Raw genomic sequence first — 12,515 nt, 5'->3', positions numbered from 1 at the left:
ACCCTACACTGGATACAATGGCTTCCCTTGGCCATACTCACTTTCCTGCCCCTTTCTCTGCATTTATTTCTCTTCACAGAACCACTAAGATGTTGTGGCGTAGTGGGTAAAGTCACTGCCTGCAATGCTGGCATCCCATATGGGCGCAGGTTTGAGTCCCTACTGCTCCACTTACGATCTAGCTCTGTGCCAATGTGCCTGGGAAAGTAGCAGAGGACGGCCCAAGTCCTTGGACCCTGCACCCACATGGGAGACCTGGAAGAAGCTCCTGCTTCAGCCTGGCCCAGCCCTGGCTATTGTAGTCATTTGGGGAATGACCCAGAAAATAGAAGGTCTCTCTCTCTCCCTCTCCCTCTCCAACTCTGCCTTTCAAATAAATAAAAACCATCAAGAAATAAACATGCATGAGCATACTTCAAAAAGTTCATGGAAAATGGAATAAAAATGAGTTTTATTTGATGCAGCAATATTTGATATCTGTATATAGTAAATGGCTTTGCAAAGTTCATGCAAAACCTATGCACAGATTTCAAAATGTTTCTGTACTAAAATAAACTTATCTGTTAATTCCATTTTCCCACAAAGTTTTTGAAGTCCTCTCAGATGTGTGAGTTCATTGTCGATCATCTCCCCATCATAAAGTGTGCTTCATGAGAGTCAGGATTTTCTCTCAAGGGAGGATGGCTGGGGTGATGCCAGTCAAAGCAGGCAAAAATTTCTGTTAGACAAGAAGAGTAAGCTCAGTAGAAATTATTGTATGCCATGTGACAAAATTTAATAATGTGTTGTATTCTTGAAAATTGCTAGGGGAGTAGATTTTAAGATTCTCTCCACAAACAATAAGTGTTAGTCAATTAGCTCAGTTTAGCCATTTCACAATGTATACCCATTTCCCAACATGTTAGAAACAATATATGCAATCTTTATGTCAATTAAGAAAAACAATTATTTCATATCCTGTCATTTCTTCTAGCAAGATGATTGGGTGAGAGGGAACCCTGGACCCCTGCTTTAAAGTCAAGCATCTCAAACCCCAGGGACTCCAATAGTAACTGCACATGGACCCCCAGACATACTTCCCCACCTCTGCCCCACGTCCTTAAATCAAGGGGCAGCTGTGTTCCAGTGCTGGGAAGGGGTGTGACTGCTCCACTGCCGGTGCGCATAGCAGCGTGGGCTTCAGGCAGATTTAAGCAAGAAAACCCTCAGGAAAGAGGAAAGACAATTTAATTAACTTGTCAAATGTTTCTCTTGGAGAGTATGAGTGAACTAGATGGTTGCAAAAAAAACAAAAAAGCATCCTTTTGCCAACAGGGTCCAGATTTTGCGTTCCTACCTATCCCAATTCAAGGACACACTTTAGTTGATGACTTTATATAACAGATTCTAAAGGACATCTCATAATACTGAATAACACATATTGCTCAAATTGATATACCTGGGGCAAGCGTTGTGTTGTAGCAGGTAAAGCTACTGCCTGGGATGCTGGTGTCATGTATGGGCAACAGTTCAAATCCCAGCTGCTCTACTTCCAAGCCAGCTCCCTGCTAATAGCCTGGGAAAGCAAGAGAGGATGGCCCAAGTCATTGGCCCCCTGCTCCCATGTAGGAGACCTGGAAGAAGCTTCTGGCTCCTGGCTTTGGTCTGGCCCAGCTGTAGCCATTGCGACCATTTGGGGAGTGAACCAACAGATGGAAGTTCTCTCCCTCTGCTTCTCCCTCCCTCCCTCTCTGTAACTCTTCCAAAAAGATTAAATTTAAAAATGAATGAATAAATAAATTCATATACCAGTAGTTCTAAATCAGTGCTTCTTGAACTTTGGTCTTGGGATTGCTATTCACTTTAAAAAAAAACAAACCATGTATTTGTTTATTTGAAAGGCAGAGTTACAGAGATAGACATAAAGTGAGAGAGAGAGAGAGAGAGAGATGAATCCATCGATCCTCTACCCACCATCTTACTCTGCATATGGCCACAACTGTCAGGGCTGGACCAGTCTTAAGTCGAGAGCCAGGCATTTCTTCCGGGTCTCCTATGTTGGTGGCAGGGGCCCAAGCACTTGGACCATCTTCCACTGTTTTCCCAGGCACATTAGCAGGGTGCTGCTTCAGAAGTAGAGCTGCCAGAACTTGCACAGGTGCCGGCTTAATCCTGTAAGCCACAACGCTGGTCCCTGCTTTTCACTCAAATATGACCGCGAATCCTGAAGAACTTTCATTCACATAGGCTACAACTACCAATAGTCACCACAGTAGAAATTGAGACACGATTACTGACACTTAAAAACGACAACAGTAAGCTCAGCATATTAATATGAATAAAACATTTTCTGTAAAATATAGTTTTCAAAATAAAAAGAGTTGTGGCAAAGTTTTACATATTCACAAATTCTATAAAGTCTGGTTTTAAAAGAAGATGGAATTCTGGTTTCTGCTTCTGCCTTTAACTGGTTGTAATATCACACATCATGGAGCTTTAGAAAAACTCTAGTCTACAGATACAAGAGAATGAGAAAAAAAAAGTAAAAATTTTTTTTGAAGGCAGAGTTATACAGTGAGAGAGACAGAAAGGTCTTCCTTCCATTGGTTCACCCTCCAACGGCTGCTGTGGCCGGCATGCTACACCCATCTGAAGCCAGGAGCCAGGTGCTTCCTCCTGGTCTCCCATGTAGGTGCAGGGCCCAAGCACTTGGGCCATCCTTCACTGCCTTCCCGGGCCACAGCAGAGAGCTGGACTGGAAGAGGAGCAACCGGGACAGAACCAGCGCCACAATCGGGACTAGAACCCAGGGTGCTGGCGCCGCAGGTGGAGGATTAGCCTAGTGAGCTGCGGCGCCAGCCAAAAAAGTAAAATCTTAATACTACTATAAAATTCGCTTTCGACATTGCAGATCTCCCAAAAATCTCTCAGGAACACCCAGGGGTCCCCAGACCATGCATGGACAATGTATATTCTAAATACAGCATCAATGATGCACGATACTGATTCTGTATTGTGTTGTTGGGAATTAGATGACCACTGGATGCTAGTATGACAGCGAGTTTTATAGCTGTTTAATGAAATGCAATCGATTTTTTGAAAGGTGTTTAAAAATAAGATATATTTGAATAACTGATTTAAATTTGATATTTCACTTAATTTTAAAGCTACATTTCATGATTTCTATTTATTTATTACATAGTTTGTAGCTTGCTTTATAACTTCCAACTGTTTTATCATATGGAATATGGGCCTGCTTTATTATTCTTGTTCTGTTCTGGGGCCTATCAACACTAAACATCAGCCAAAACAAAACAAAACAAAAACACCAGAGTCCGTGGAGATTGCAAGGAACTTTATGGAAAGCAGATCTGAACCTTCTAGCCAGCTCCTGCTTTGTGGCCACTACAGATCACTGAAGTCAGCCAGAAAGAGCATGTTGTGATCACTTCCACCAACAACTTATGTCTTGTCCTGCCACCTGCCTCTATTTTCTTCTTGCTTTGTCTGCTAAGTGGTGCACCTGCCAACAGCCTGGGTTTGATCCTCAGGCATTCTCATGGAAGACATGGAGACTCACACAAGCATCCATTCTTACGGCATGGGAGGGAATCTAAGCTGAGTAAGACATTGCTCCTGCTGCGACTAAGCATCCTTCAATCTGGTGGTAGAAATGAAAGCCACAACCTAATGGTTACACAACTATACACCAGGAGGCAGAGTGCAATGGAAGACACAGTGTTCTGTGACAGCTGGAAGGGAAAGCATAAACTAGGATGAATGGGGGAGGGGGGCTCTGAGAGGTCTCAGGGAAAGGGCACCACATGAGTGCTGGGTCTTGAGGATGGACGGGGGGGGGCAGGCTTCAAAGTACTGCATGTGCAGGATGTGATACAGATCAGATTTTGGAGGCAGACCAGACAGGGCTTAACAAGTGATCTGTCTGTTAGCTGTGGTGCCTTTGAGGAGGAGGTGACAGAGAATGAAGAGCTGAAGTAGTCAAGTGGGCTGTGAACTTGAGAGCGCTCGTGTTTCAAATCAAAAACCATATTTAAGCTATGGCTTTCTTTTTCCTATTGCTATGATGATGCACAATCTCTGAATAATGGGTTTTCCATCTGGAAACAGAGAATCATTGTATTCCCTTGATAAGGTTGTAGGACAATTAGAGCTACTGCATGTGTAGACCTTGGCACACAGCAGGTATCTGATCAAAGTCAGCTGGTGTTAGACTCATGCAATTCACAGAGAAGGGCTATGTCTACCAGAAACAGGAGGCTGGGAGGTGGAGAGCAGGAGATGCTGGAGGAATCAGAGCTGAGCCTGAGTTGGCAATGCCATGACACAAGGTATACAAGGTGAAAAGCCTTGAAGCAACAGGGTCCCTCTTTGCTCCCTGCCTCGGTAGGTGGTGGGACCAGAGGGTGCAGATCTGCTGTGCAAAGGCAGTCAAATACATTCCAGTGCAAGGGAAGACTCAGAAATCACTCTCTCCGGGAAACGCCAGAATCCCTGGCATCAACAAATTTAAACTCTGAATTTTATTGGAAAAAAATGAGTCTTCAAGAAAAGAGAGGAAAGGGACTCCTGCAAGGGCAGCACCTGAAACTTCAGCTTTGTGGTTAAATTCGCAACCTTCCCCTAACGACCTTCCCTCTGCTAAACCATCTCCCCTGTTCCTTGACATAAGGCAAGTTGATCCAGATACACACCTGCTACACTTGCTTCAAACTTTAGAAGGACAGGCTTATGGAGTTTCTTACACTGTGTGGAGTCCAGATGACAACTATATCGTTGCTAGTGGCTCAGGTGACTGCTCTGCGCCTCGGCTTTGGAAAGCACAAACAGAGAACTGAGGACAAAATGAGCCAGTACAATGAAGACAGCTTAGCAAGAGTAGTGTGGAACCCAGATGGGAAATGCTTTGTGACCGGAGGCCAGCGAGGGCAGGTCTATCAGTGTGATTTAGATGGTAATCTTCTCGACGCCTGGGAAGGGGCGAGGGTGCAATGCCTTTGGAGCTTGAGTGACGGAAAGACTGTTCTGGCATCAGATACTCACCAGCGGATTCGAGAACATAACTTTGAGGACCTTACAACAGGAACGTAGTACCAGATGATCATCCTATTACATCTTTCACTATTTCAAAAAATGGCCAATTAGCTTTGTTAAATGTAGCAACTCAGGAGTTCACTTAGTGGACTCCCAAGCCAGAGTTTTAGTAAGGAAGTATCAAGGTGTTGCACAAGGGTTTTACACAGTTCGTTCATGTCTTGGAGGCCATGATGAAGACTTCATCACTGGTGGCAGTGAGGATCACATGCTGACATCTGGCACAAGTGTAGTGAACTGCCAATCAAGGAGCTGACAGGGCACACACGTAAATTGTGTGAGCTGGAACCCACAGGCTCCACCCACGATAGTCAGCCCCTCAGAGGCTGCAGCTGTTAGAATATGGGGAATTACAGCCCTTTATAGTCCACCAGAATATCCAAGAGGAATACAGTAGATAACTGATGGCAAATTTGGAGCAGACAACTTCTGTTTAACTTAAAATTAGTCATATTTTAATGGCATGGAATTTAGTACAAACAGACATGATTGACAACTGGACAGACATGCTTGTCATGAATTAAAAAAAAAAAAAAACATTTCTGACGCCCGACTGAGGCCATTTACACTTTGCTTCACAGGAACCAGTTGAGGTGAAGCACGTTGTTAGAACGTTGTTGGACACCATGTCGAATTACCCACCCCCGCTTCATTGGTTGTGAAGCACTGTGCTACAGTCAGCCTTACCCAGTGACCTTAGTATACTGTTTGTGGCCAAGGGTGTTATTTCCCACAAGCTTGGGATGGTTGGCTGGTCTTTTTTTTCTTCAAGACTTTGTCAGCGTCATATGGTCCTTATGTGCTCTTTCTCTTTATGACAATAAGGTTGAAAAGGAAGTAACTGAGACCTTACATGAAGTGAAATAAGGACGCATTTCAGACATCAGAAATGGGGCTGCTGGCCAGCTTCTTCTACTGGAATTATCATGGTTATTCATCCTATTCCAAAAACTCTTCTCAGACCCTGTGAGAGGGAGTTCTTGACCAAAGGAAACTGCCCAGCAAGCACCCACTGTGATGGTCTAAAGTCACTGGGTTTACTTGCCTGACACAAGAAGGAAGACCCCTGTTCTCAGACTTCAGAGGAACGGCCACAAAACATCAGTACATAAAGAAAGATATACTTACAAATGACAATAAGCCCCAAAGGAACAAAACATCAGAAGCTGTGAGAGAAGATGAAATACAGAGAAAGTCACTGCAAGGTGACCCATGAGCTAAGACTGCACGTGGATCTGGGGATTCCTGGCTGGCTCAAGAAACTAAATGAAGATAGTGAGGCTGCACCCCAGTGAACAAAGGAAAAGGCAGGTAGGGCTGCATGAGGCAAAGCCCTGGGGACACCTGGAGATTTGTTGTTTGGCCTAAATACAGTGGGAAGTGTTTAAGGGTGTCTGACACACCCCTAGTGGACAATCAGGAGCTGTGGCTTGTGAACAAGTAGTATGTGTGTTTAAGATGCCTCATTCTACTTATTGGGACTGTAAGATAATCCCTCCACACCTACGAAAGGACACAGAGAAGAATTTGACCTCAAGATCATGTCTTTTGCCCATTACTTGTTCACAATGAACTCATAAAAATAAAGCTTAATTCATTATCACAGAATCCCCACAGTTGGAAAGGAAGTGCCCTTCCATGCACCACAAACCGAATTTCCCCGCTTGAACCCACTCTCAGTCTTACATCTGAGATAAATGGGTAGGAACGAGAATCCATAACCAGCTCAATGGAATAAAAATTGTGCAGTTATGGTCCCTGATCTTCATCACTGAAAACCACAGGATTTATTCACTAATTCAAACAATTTTTTTATGTGCACCTGTGTGCCCAGTATGCAGGTACGCTGGAGACAGTGGCGAGCAATGTAAGCAATGTACAGAAATCTCTGTTCTCAGAGTTTAAGTTCTCATGCGGGTATGGCAGGTGTTTGGCTTGGTGGTTCTAATGCCCATGTTCCACATTGGAGTGCCTGGGTTCAATGCCTGGCTCCAGTTTCCCACCAGTCCAGGCTATGGAAGGCAGTGGTGATGGCTCAGGTAGTTGGATCCCTGCCACCTACATGGGAGACCTGGATTGATTTCCCAGATCCTAGCTTCATTCCCACCCAATCCGGATTAATGTGGGCATCTGGCATCTGAGGAGTGAATCTGTGGGTGGAAGTATCAGTACCTCTTCCTCTCCCTCTCCCTCCCTATCTGTGTGTGTGCTGAATAAATAAATTAAAAAATTCTCATAGAGGGGAGACCATAAACAAGTAAGTTGAAAACTATATTAGAAAGGGTGAGCACTGTGGAAAAACAAAGCAGAAAGGGGAGTTAGCGAGTGGGGTTCATTGCAATTCTAAATGGGGGGTCACATACATCCTCCTGGAGGTGATATGCAAGGAGGAGGAGAAGTAACAGTTGAGATATCAGGGGGAAAGCACAGGGAACACAGAGAGGTCGAGCAGAAGACACCAGCAGGTGCGTTGTGTGAGGGAAAGCAAGGAGGCCCCTCTAGCTAGAGCAGAGTGTGCAAGGAGGGGAAAGGGAAAAGAGCTGGCGAAGCCACGGGGGCTCAGGGCCTGAAGGGCCTTGTAGGCTGCTGAGTGGGCTCTGGGAGCCGCTGGAGACTCTGAAAAGAGAAGGCACCTGCTGCAGAGTGGGCGTCTGAGAACAGCCCCATGTGTGCAAACAGGAAGAGTGGGGGAAGCTCAGGCAGTCGCTGGGGAGCTGCGGATGCCAGAGCCAGGGTGGTAACTGTGGACCTATGGAGCCACAGTTGGATTCCGGTTCTATTTTGGAGGATACGGGTTTGGATGTGGGGTAGAGAGAAAGCATGAGTCAACCATGACTCCACAGGTTTTGGCTCAAGAAACAGGAAGGACAGAATTGCCAGTAGCCGACACGGGGGAAGACAGAGTGGAGGCGGCTGTCGAGCAGAGAAGGATGCCAGTGTGGACACCTGATGTTTGTGATGTTTAACAGCCGACCAGTGGAAGGCCCCCGCCAGGGCTGGATACTCAGTCTGGGGACTCAGGGGGCAAGGTGGACAGTGGGCAGACAGATCTGAGTCACCAGTCTCTGTGTGGTTAAAGTCTCTAGAGTACAGGAGACCACTGGGGCACACAGGGACAGGGAAAGATGGCCAAGGTCAAAGCCTGAGAGAGCGCACAGTTAAAGGTATGCAGGAAACAGGGAAAGAGCCCGAGAAGGTGAACCTAGAAAAACTAAGGAAGCAGTAGGAGAAGACGTCTTTGGGAAGCAAGGGCATGGTACTTCATAGGCAGCACTGCCACAAGCAGTAAGATTCGATTTGAAACGGACTCACGGATTCTCCAGCGGACGCCACTGAAGACTTTAACAAGACTGGCTGCAGTGAAGCGTTGGGGAGAACACTTGATCAGAAAATGAGAGGGGGAGGACCTGGAGGCAGTCCCCTTGCCTCCTAAAGGAAGTTCTTTTGCACAAGGCGAAGAGGCAGGTGGTCAGTGCGCCGGGCAGTGGACCAAGAGCTTTGGGGTAAATGGCCGGTGGAGGCCTGTGGGAGTGGTCAGATCAAGAGAGGAGCTGCTGGAGAGGGGTCCTCAGCAGGTCCCAGGGCAGTGTGGAAAGACCCCTGTCCTGGCAGGTGAAGGCAGCATGTGGCAGTGGGGCTGTGTGCACACCCTTCCTGTTGCCACAACCGTCACAGCAGAGTGGGAGGCAGGCTCATCCACCACCAAGTAGGAGGACAGGAAGGCGATGCTGGAGGTGTGTTCATCCTCACATTTTCATTAGTTAGCAGATCCATTTCTCTTCCCCATGTTTTATAAAATCTGCTTTTAGGAGAAAAAGAAGAGGAACAGGACTAGAAGAAGAAAGGGGAGAAAAAAAGAGCCCTGGGCGTCCTGAGAGCCCGAGAGAAACCCTAAATGAAGCTTCTGGCCAACACTAAGACACAGGAATATTTTCTGAGGACAAGTGTAACCTGGCCAAGTGAAGACAAGACGTTTGCAGTTCTTCCCCCATGTACTTTCTATTCCACAAGTGAGGGAAGATCGCTGTGCATCTGGTACTGTTCGGGGAGCTGAGTTCACTTTAGGAAAGTAAAACTAGGGGCTGGCATGGTGGCACAGCGAGTAAGCAGTCACTTGTCAACATTCCATAACAGTGTGTAGTTCTGAGGCCCAACCACGCTGCTTCCTATTCAGCTTCCTTCTAATGCATCTGGCAAGGCCGTAGACGATGGCCCACGTACTTGGACCCCCCTGCCACCCAAATGGAATAACTGGATGGAGTTTCTGGCTCCTGAACTAAGCATGTCCCAGACCAGCAGACGGAAGAACATGCTTGCTCGCTTGCTCGCTCTTTGACTTTCAAACAAATATTTAAAAAGAAAAGCAAAATGGGGGCTGGCATTGATAGCTGCCTGTGCATTGACTGCCTGTCACACTGGCATCCCATATGGGAGCCGGTTCCTGCCCCAGCTGTTCCACTTCCAATCTGGCTCCCTACTAATGGCCTGAGAAAAGCAGCGGAAGATGGCCCAAGTGTTTGGATGCCTGCCACCCACACAGGAGATCCAGATGAAGCTCCTGGCTTCTGGCTTCTGGCTTCTGCCTGGCCCAGCACAGGCCATTGCAGCCATCTGTGGAGTGCACCATTGGATGGAAGATCTCTCTCTCCCTCTCTCTCTAGCTCTGCCCTTCAAAATAAATGAGTTTGAAAAACAAACCAACCAACCAACCAACCACTGGGGCTGACACCATGGCCCAGTGGGCTAAGCCTCCGCCTGCACCGCCAACATCCCATATGGGCACCGGTTCGAGTCCTGGCAACTCCTCTTCCAATCCAATTCTCTGCTGTTGCCTGGGAAAGCAGTAGAAGATGGCCCAAGTGCTTGAGGCCCTGCACTGGCATGGGAGAACCTGAAGAAGCTCCTGGCTCCTGGCTTCGGATTGGCTGAGCTCTGACTGTTGCAGCCATTTGGGAAGTGAATCAGTGGATGGAAGACCTTTCTCCCTATTTCTCCCTTTTTCTACCTGTACCTCTACCTTTAAAACAAACAAACAAACAAAAAATAAATAAAAACACAAAGAAAAGCAAAATTAAGAAAACAGGAAAGCTACAGCGTGTGCCAACACACTGCTCCTGAGCAGCCAGTAGAGTTGAGTTAATTCTGTGCTGCTTCGAAACCATCATTTGGCTTGTTTGAGGCCTTTTCTCAAATACAGAATACACCAGTGGACTGGGGAAACTGCAGTTGGCTTAAGGTTTTAATCATGCAAAAATAAATAATACCAACAAATACATAAAGTATATACAATGATCAGGATTAGTAATAATTTATAATGCTGTAAAGGTGGTGGAGTTTCATGTTATATGATAGGAAAGGGCTAATTATCACAATGTTTAAAAAGTAATCATACTGTTAATACCTGCCAATATTTTAGTTAAAATAGCACTTCATACTGTAACTTTTAATACATTTAATCACTATTTAAATCCTCCAAACCACTGCGTGAGATGCATTTTATTTTTCATCAATGGCAAACTGGAAGCAGTATTGCTGGCAGTCCCCCATCGTTTGCTGAGACATGGGGAATTCTCCAGAGAGCTTCACACACAGGGAGTTTATGAGTCTTGACAGGGGAATCAATGTTGCTGGCCTTTTGCTAACTCCAAGGAACGGGCTCAGCTGGAAGCCAGTCTGCTAGACTGATCCCAAACCAGCTGTCCCTTGCATAGTTTTTATGTAACGTGATTTGTCACCATTTCAGCATCCTTGACACAGACAACAAAATAAATGAAAGGGTCAATTCTTTAAATTGGGCCTCCATCACTGGGCACTGGATGTGGGCCCTGTGACAACAAGGGGCTTTCTGCACAATCAATTCTTTAAACTTTATGACGCCTCCCCTGCCCCCTCCCGGCTCATTGATCGCCATCTGCTACAGTAGATCTCAATTTATGAAACAGTTTTAATGACAAAAATCTACTAAGAAATTCAATAATAGCTGACACCATAAACTACCATAAACCACTATGGGAAATGGTCTTTGGATCGTTAGCAGGATATTGGCAAACACTCGCAAGGATTTGATTGAATCAACTTGCAGCCATGTATCCAGCAGATGAGCAAGGACTGGGTTTTTGCAGGTGCATGAGTGTGCACGCACATTAAGGACAGACGACTCTGAGTCCTACAGGGGGCCCTGTGGATGAGTTAACCGTCACGCTGCAAGGCAGCTCCCCGATTTGGAAGTTGGTTCCTGTATCTACATTACTTTCCTGACCCTTGCCTTTCCAAAACTAAAAATTATTTCTTCTGTATTCATAGGGTTTTATTTTTTACAGAAACAGTTGCTAATTACAGGGAGTTTATAAAACACAAAAGGCATCCAGAGGAAAACAAAAACCGCCTCAAGGCCTATGACCCCAGAACAGCACTATTGTTATATCAGAGACTTCATCTGTCTTCAATGTATGAATATGTATTTTGTGGCCAACAAAGTGCTCTGTGGGTACCGTTAATATTGTGCATATGTACATAATTGCAACAGTATGGCATGAATGACTTTTAATTTATTATTCTTAGAACAATTTTTTATAAAGGCTAATTATTCCAAAACATGGTATTGTCAAATAGGACTTTAAGTACTTTGTATTGGATTCTATATTTCTGATTTTTCACTACTGTGAATGTAATGTTGAAAACTATATATATATCATTTATAGCTTATTCCTTGCACCACTTTCTGAATATTTTGTATGTTAGTGTCTGAGGACACTGCTAACTAAGTAACACGACTGTGCCATGTGTTCTGGGAATCCGGAGCTGCCAGGTACCGAATCCCTAACATGGGCATTCTGCTGCAGCAGCAGTTAATCCACAAGGGTATAAACTGTGCTGCACTCGGGGCACAGCGTCCACAGCCTGCAAGGGGGCAGCAAAAAACAGTGTGGAAGAGCAAACCTGATGACAAAAAGACATTCAAGTAATGAGCCTCAGGAAACAGTTTCTGTCCAAAGAACGTGCTTGAGAAGCTACACAAAGCACAGCAACACTCTGTATTTTAGACAGACAGCTCCTCTTTAAGGAAAATCCACCATCTACAGCAAGACTTAATCTACATCTTCTCTGTCAACAATTCTCAGATATTCATCCCTTGCCCTAATTTGTCTTTTTAGTTCTGGGTCCCTACAGCCACATGAATGCCTTAGTCGTCTTCAGCTCATTATCATTACCCTTCCTCATAGACAAAGCTAGGGTGATGATCAAGAACTTGTTCCCCAGAGCCACAGTCTGGGTCCCAACACAGCTTCAACATTTCCCAACTGTGACTTCGGGCTAGTTACTGTACTTCTCAACTTCCTCATCTATGGAGTTAGGACAAAAGTAGTACCAAACTCTCGCTCTCTGAAAAGGGTTAATGTATGTAAACTTTCTTAGAACAGTGC

The 12,515-nt window shown here is 45.4% G+C and overlaps 1 protein-coding gene and 1 pseudogene across 7 annotated transcripts in view; one reads left to right on the top strand and one right to left on the bottom strand.

Moving 5' to 3' along the window:
- The window catches only part of HECW1 (HECT, C2 and WW domain containing E3 ubiquitin protein ligase 1), a 408,266-nt gene that overhangs the window by 251,037 nt on the left and 144,714 nt on the right, over positions 1-12,515 (bottom strand). The gene's annotated exons all lie outside the window — the stretch shown is intronic.
- Positions 4,237-5,492, top strand: LOC138845877 (WD repeat-containing protein 26 pseudogene; annotated as a pseudogene).

This window comes from Oryctolagus cuniculus, chromosome 16 (genome assembly GCF_051225735.1).
Source record: "Oryctolagus cuniculus isolate XC-2025 breed Fujian yellow rabbit chromosome 16, ASM5122573v1, whole genome shotgun sequence".
NCBI classification, from domain to species: domain Eukaryota; kingdom Metazoa; phylum Chordata; class Mammalia; order Lagomorpha; family Leporidae; genus Oryctolagus; species Oryctolagus cuniculus.
The sequence above is the reverse complement of the archived record's forward strand: the minus strand, read 5'-3'. Positions and strand labels throughout refer to the sequence as shown.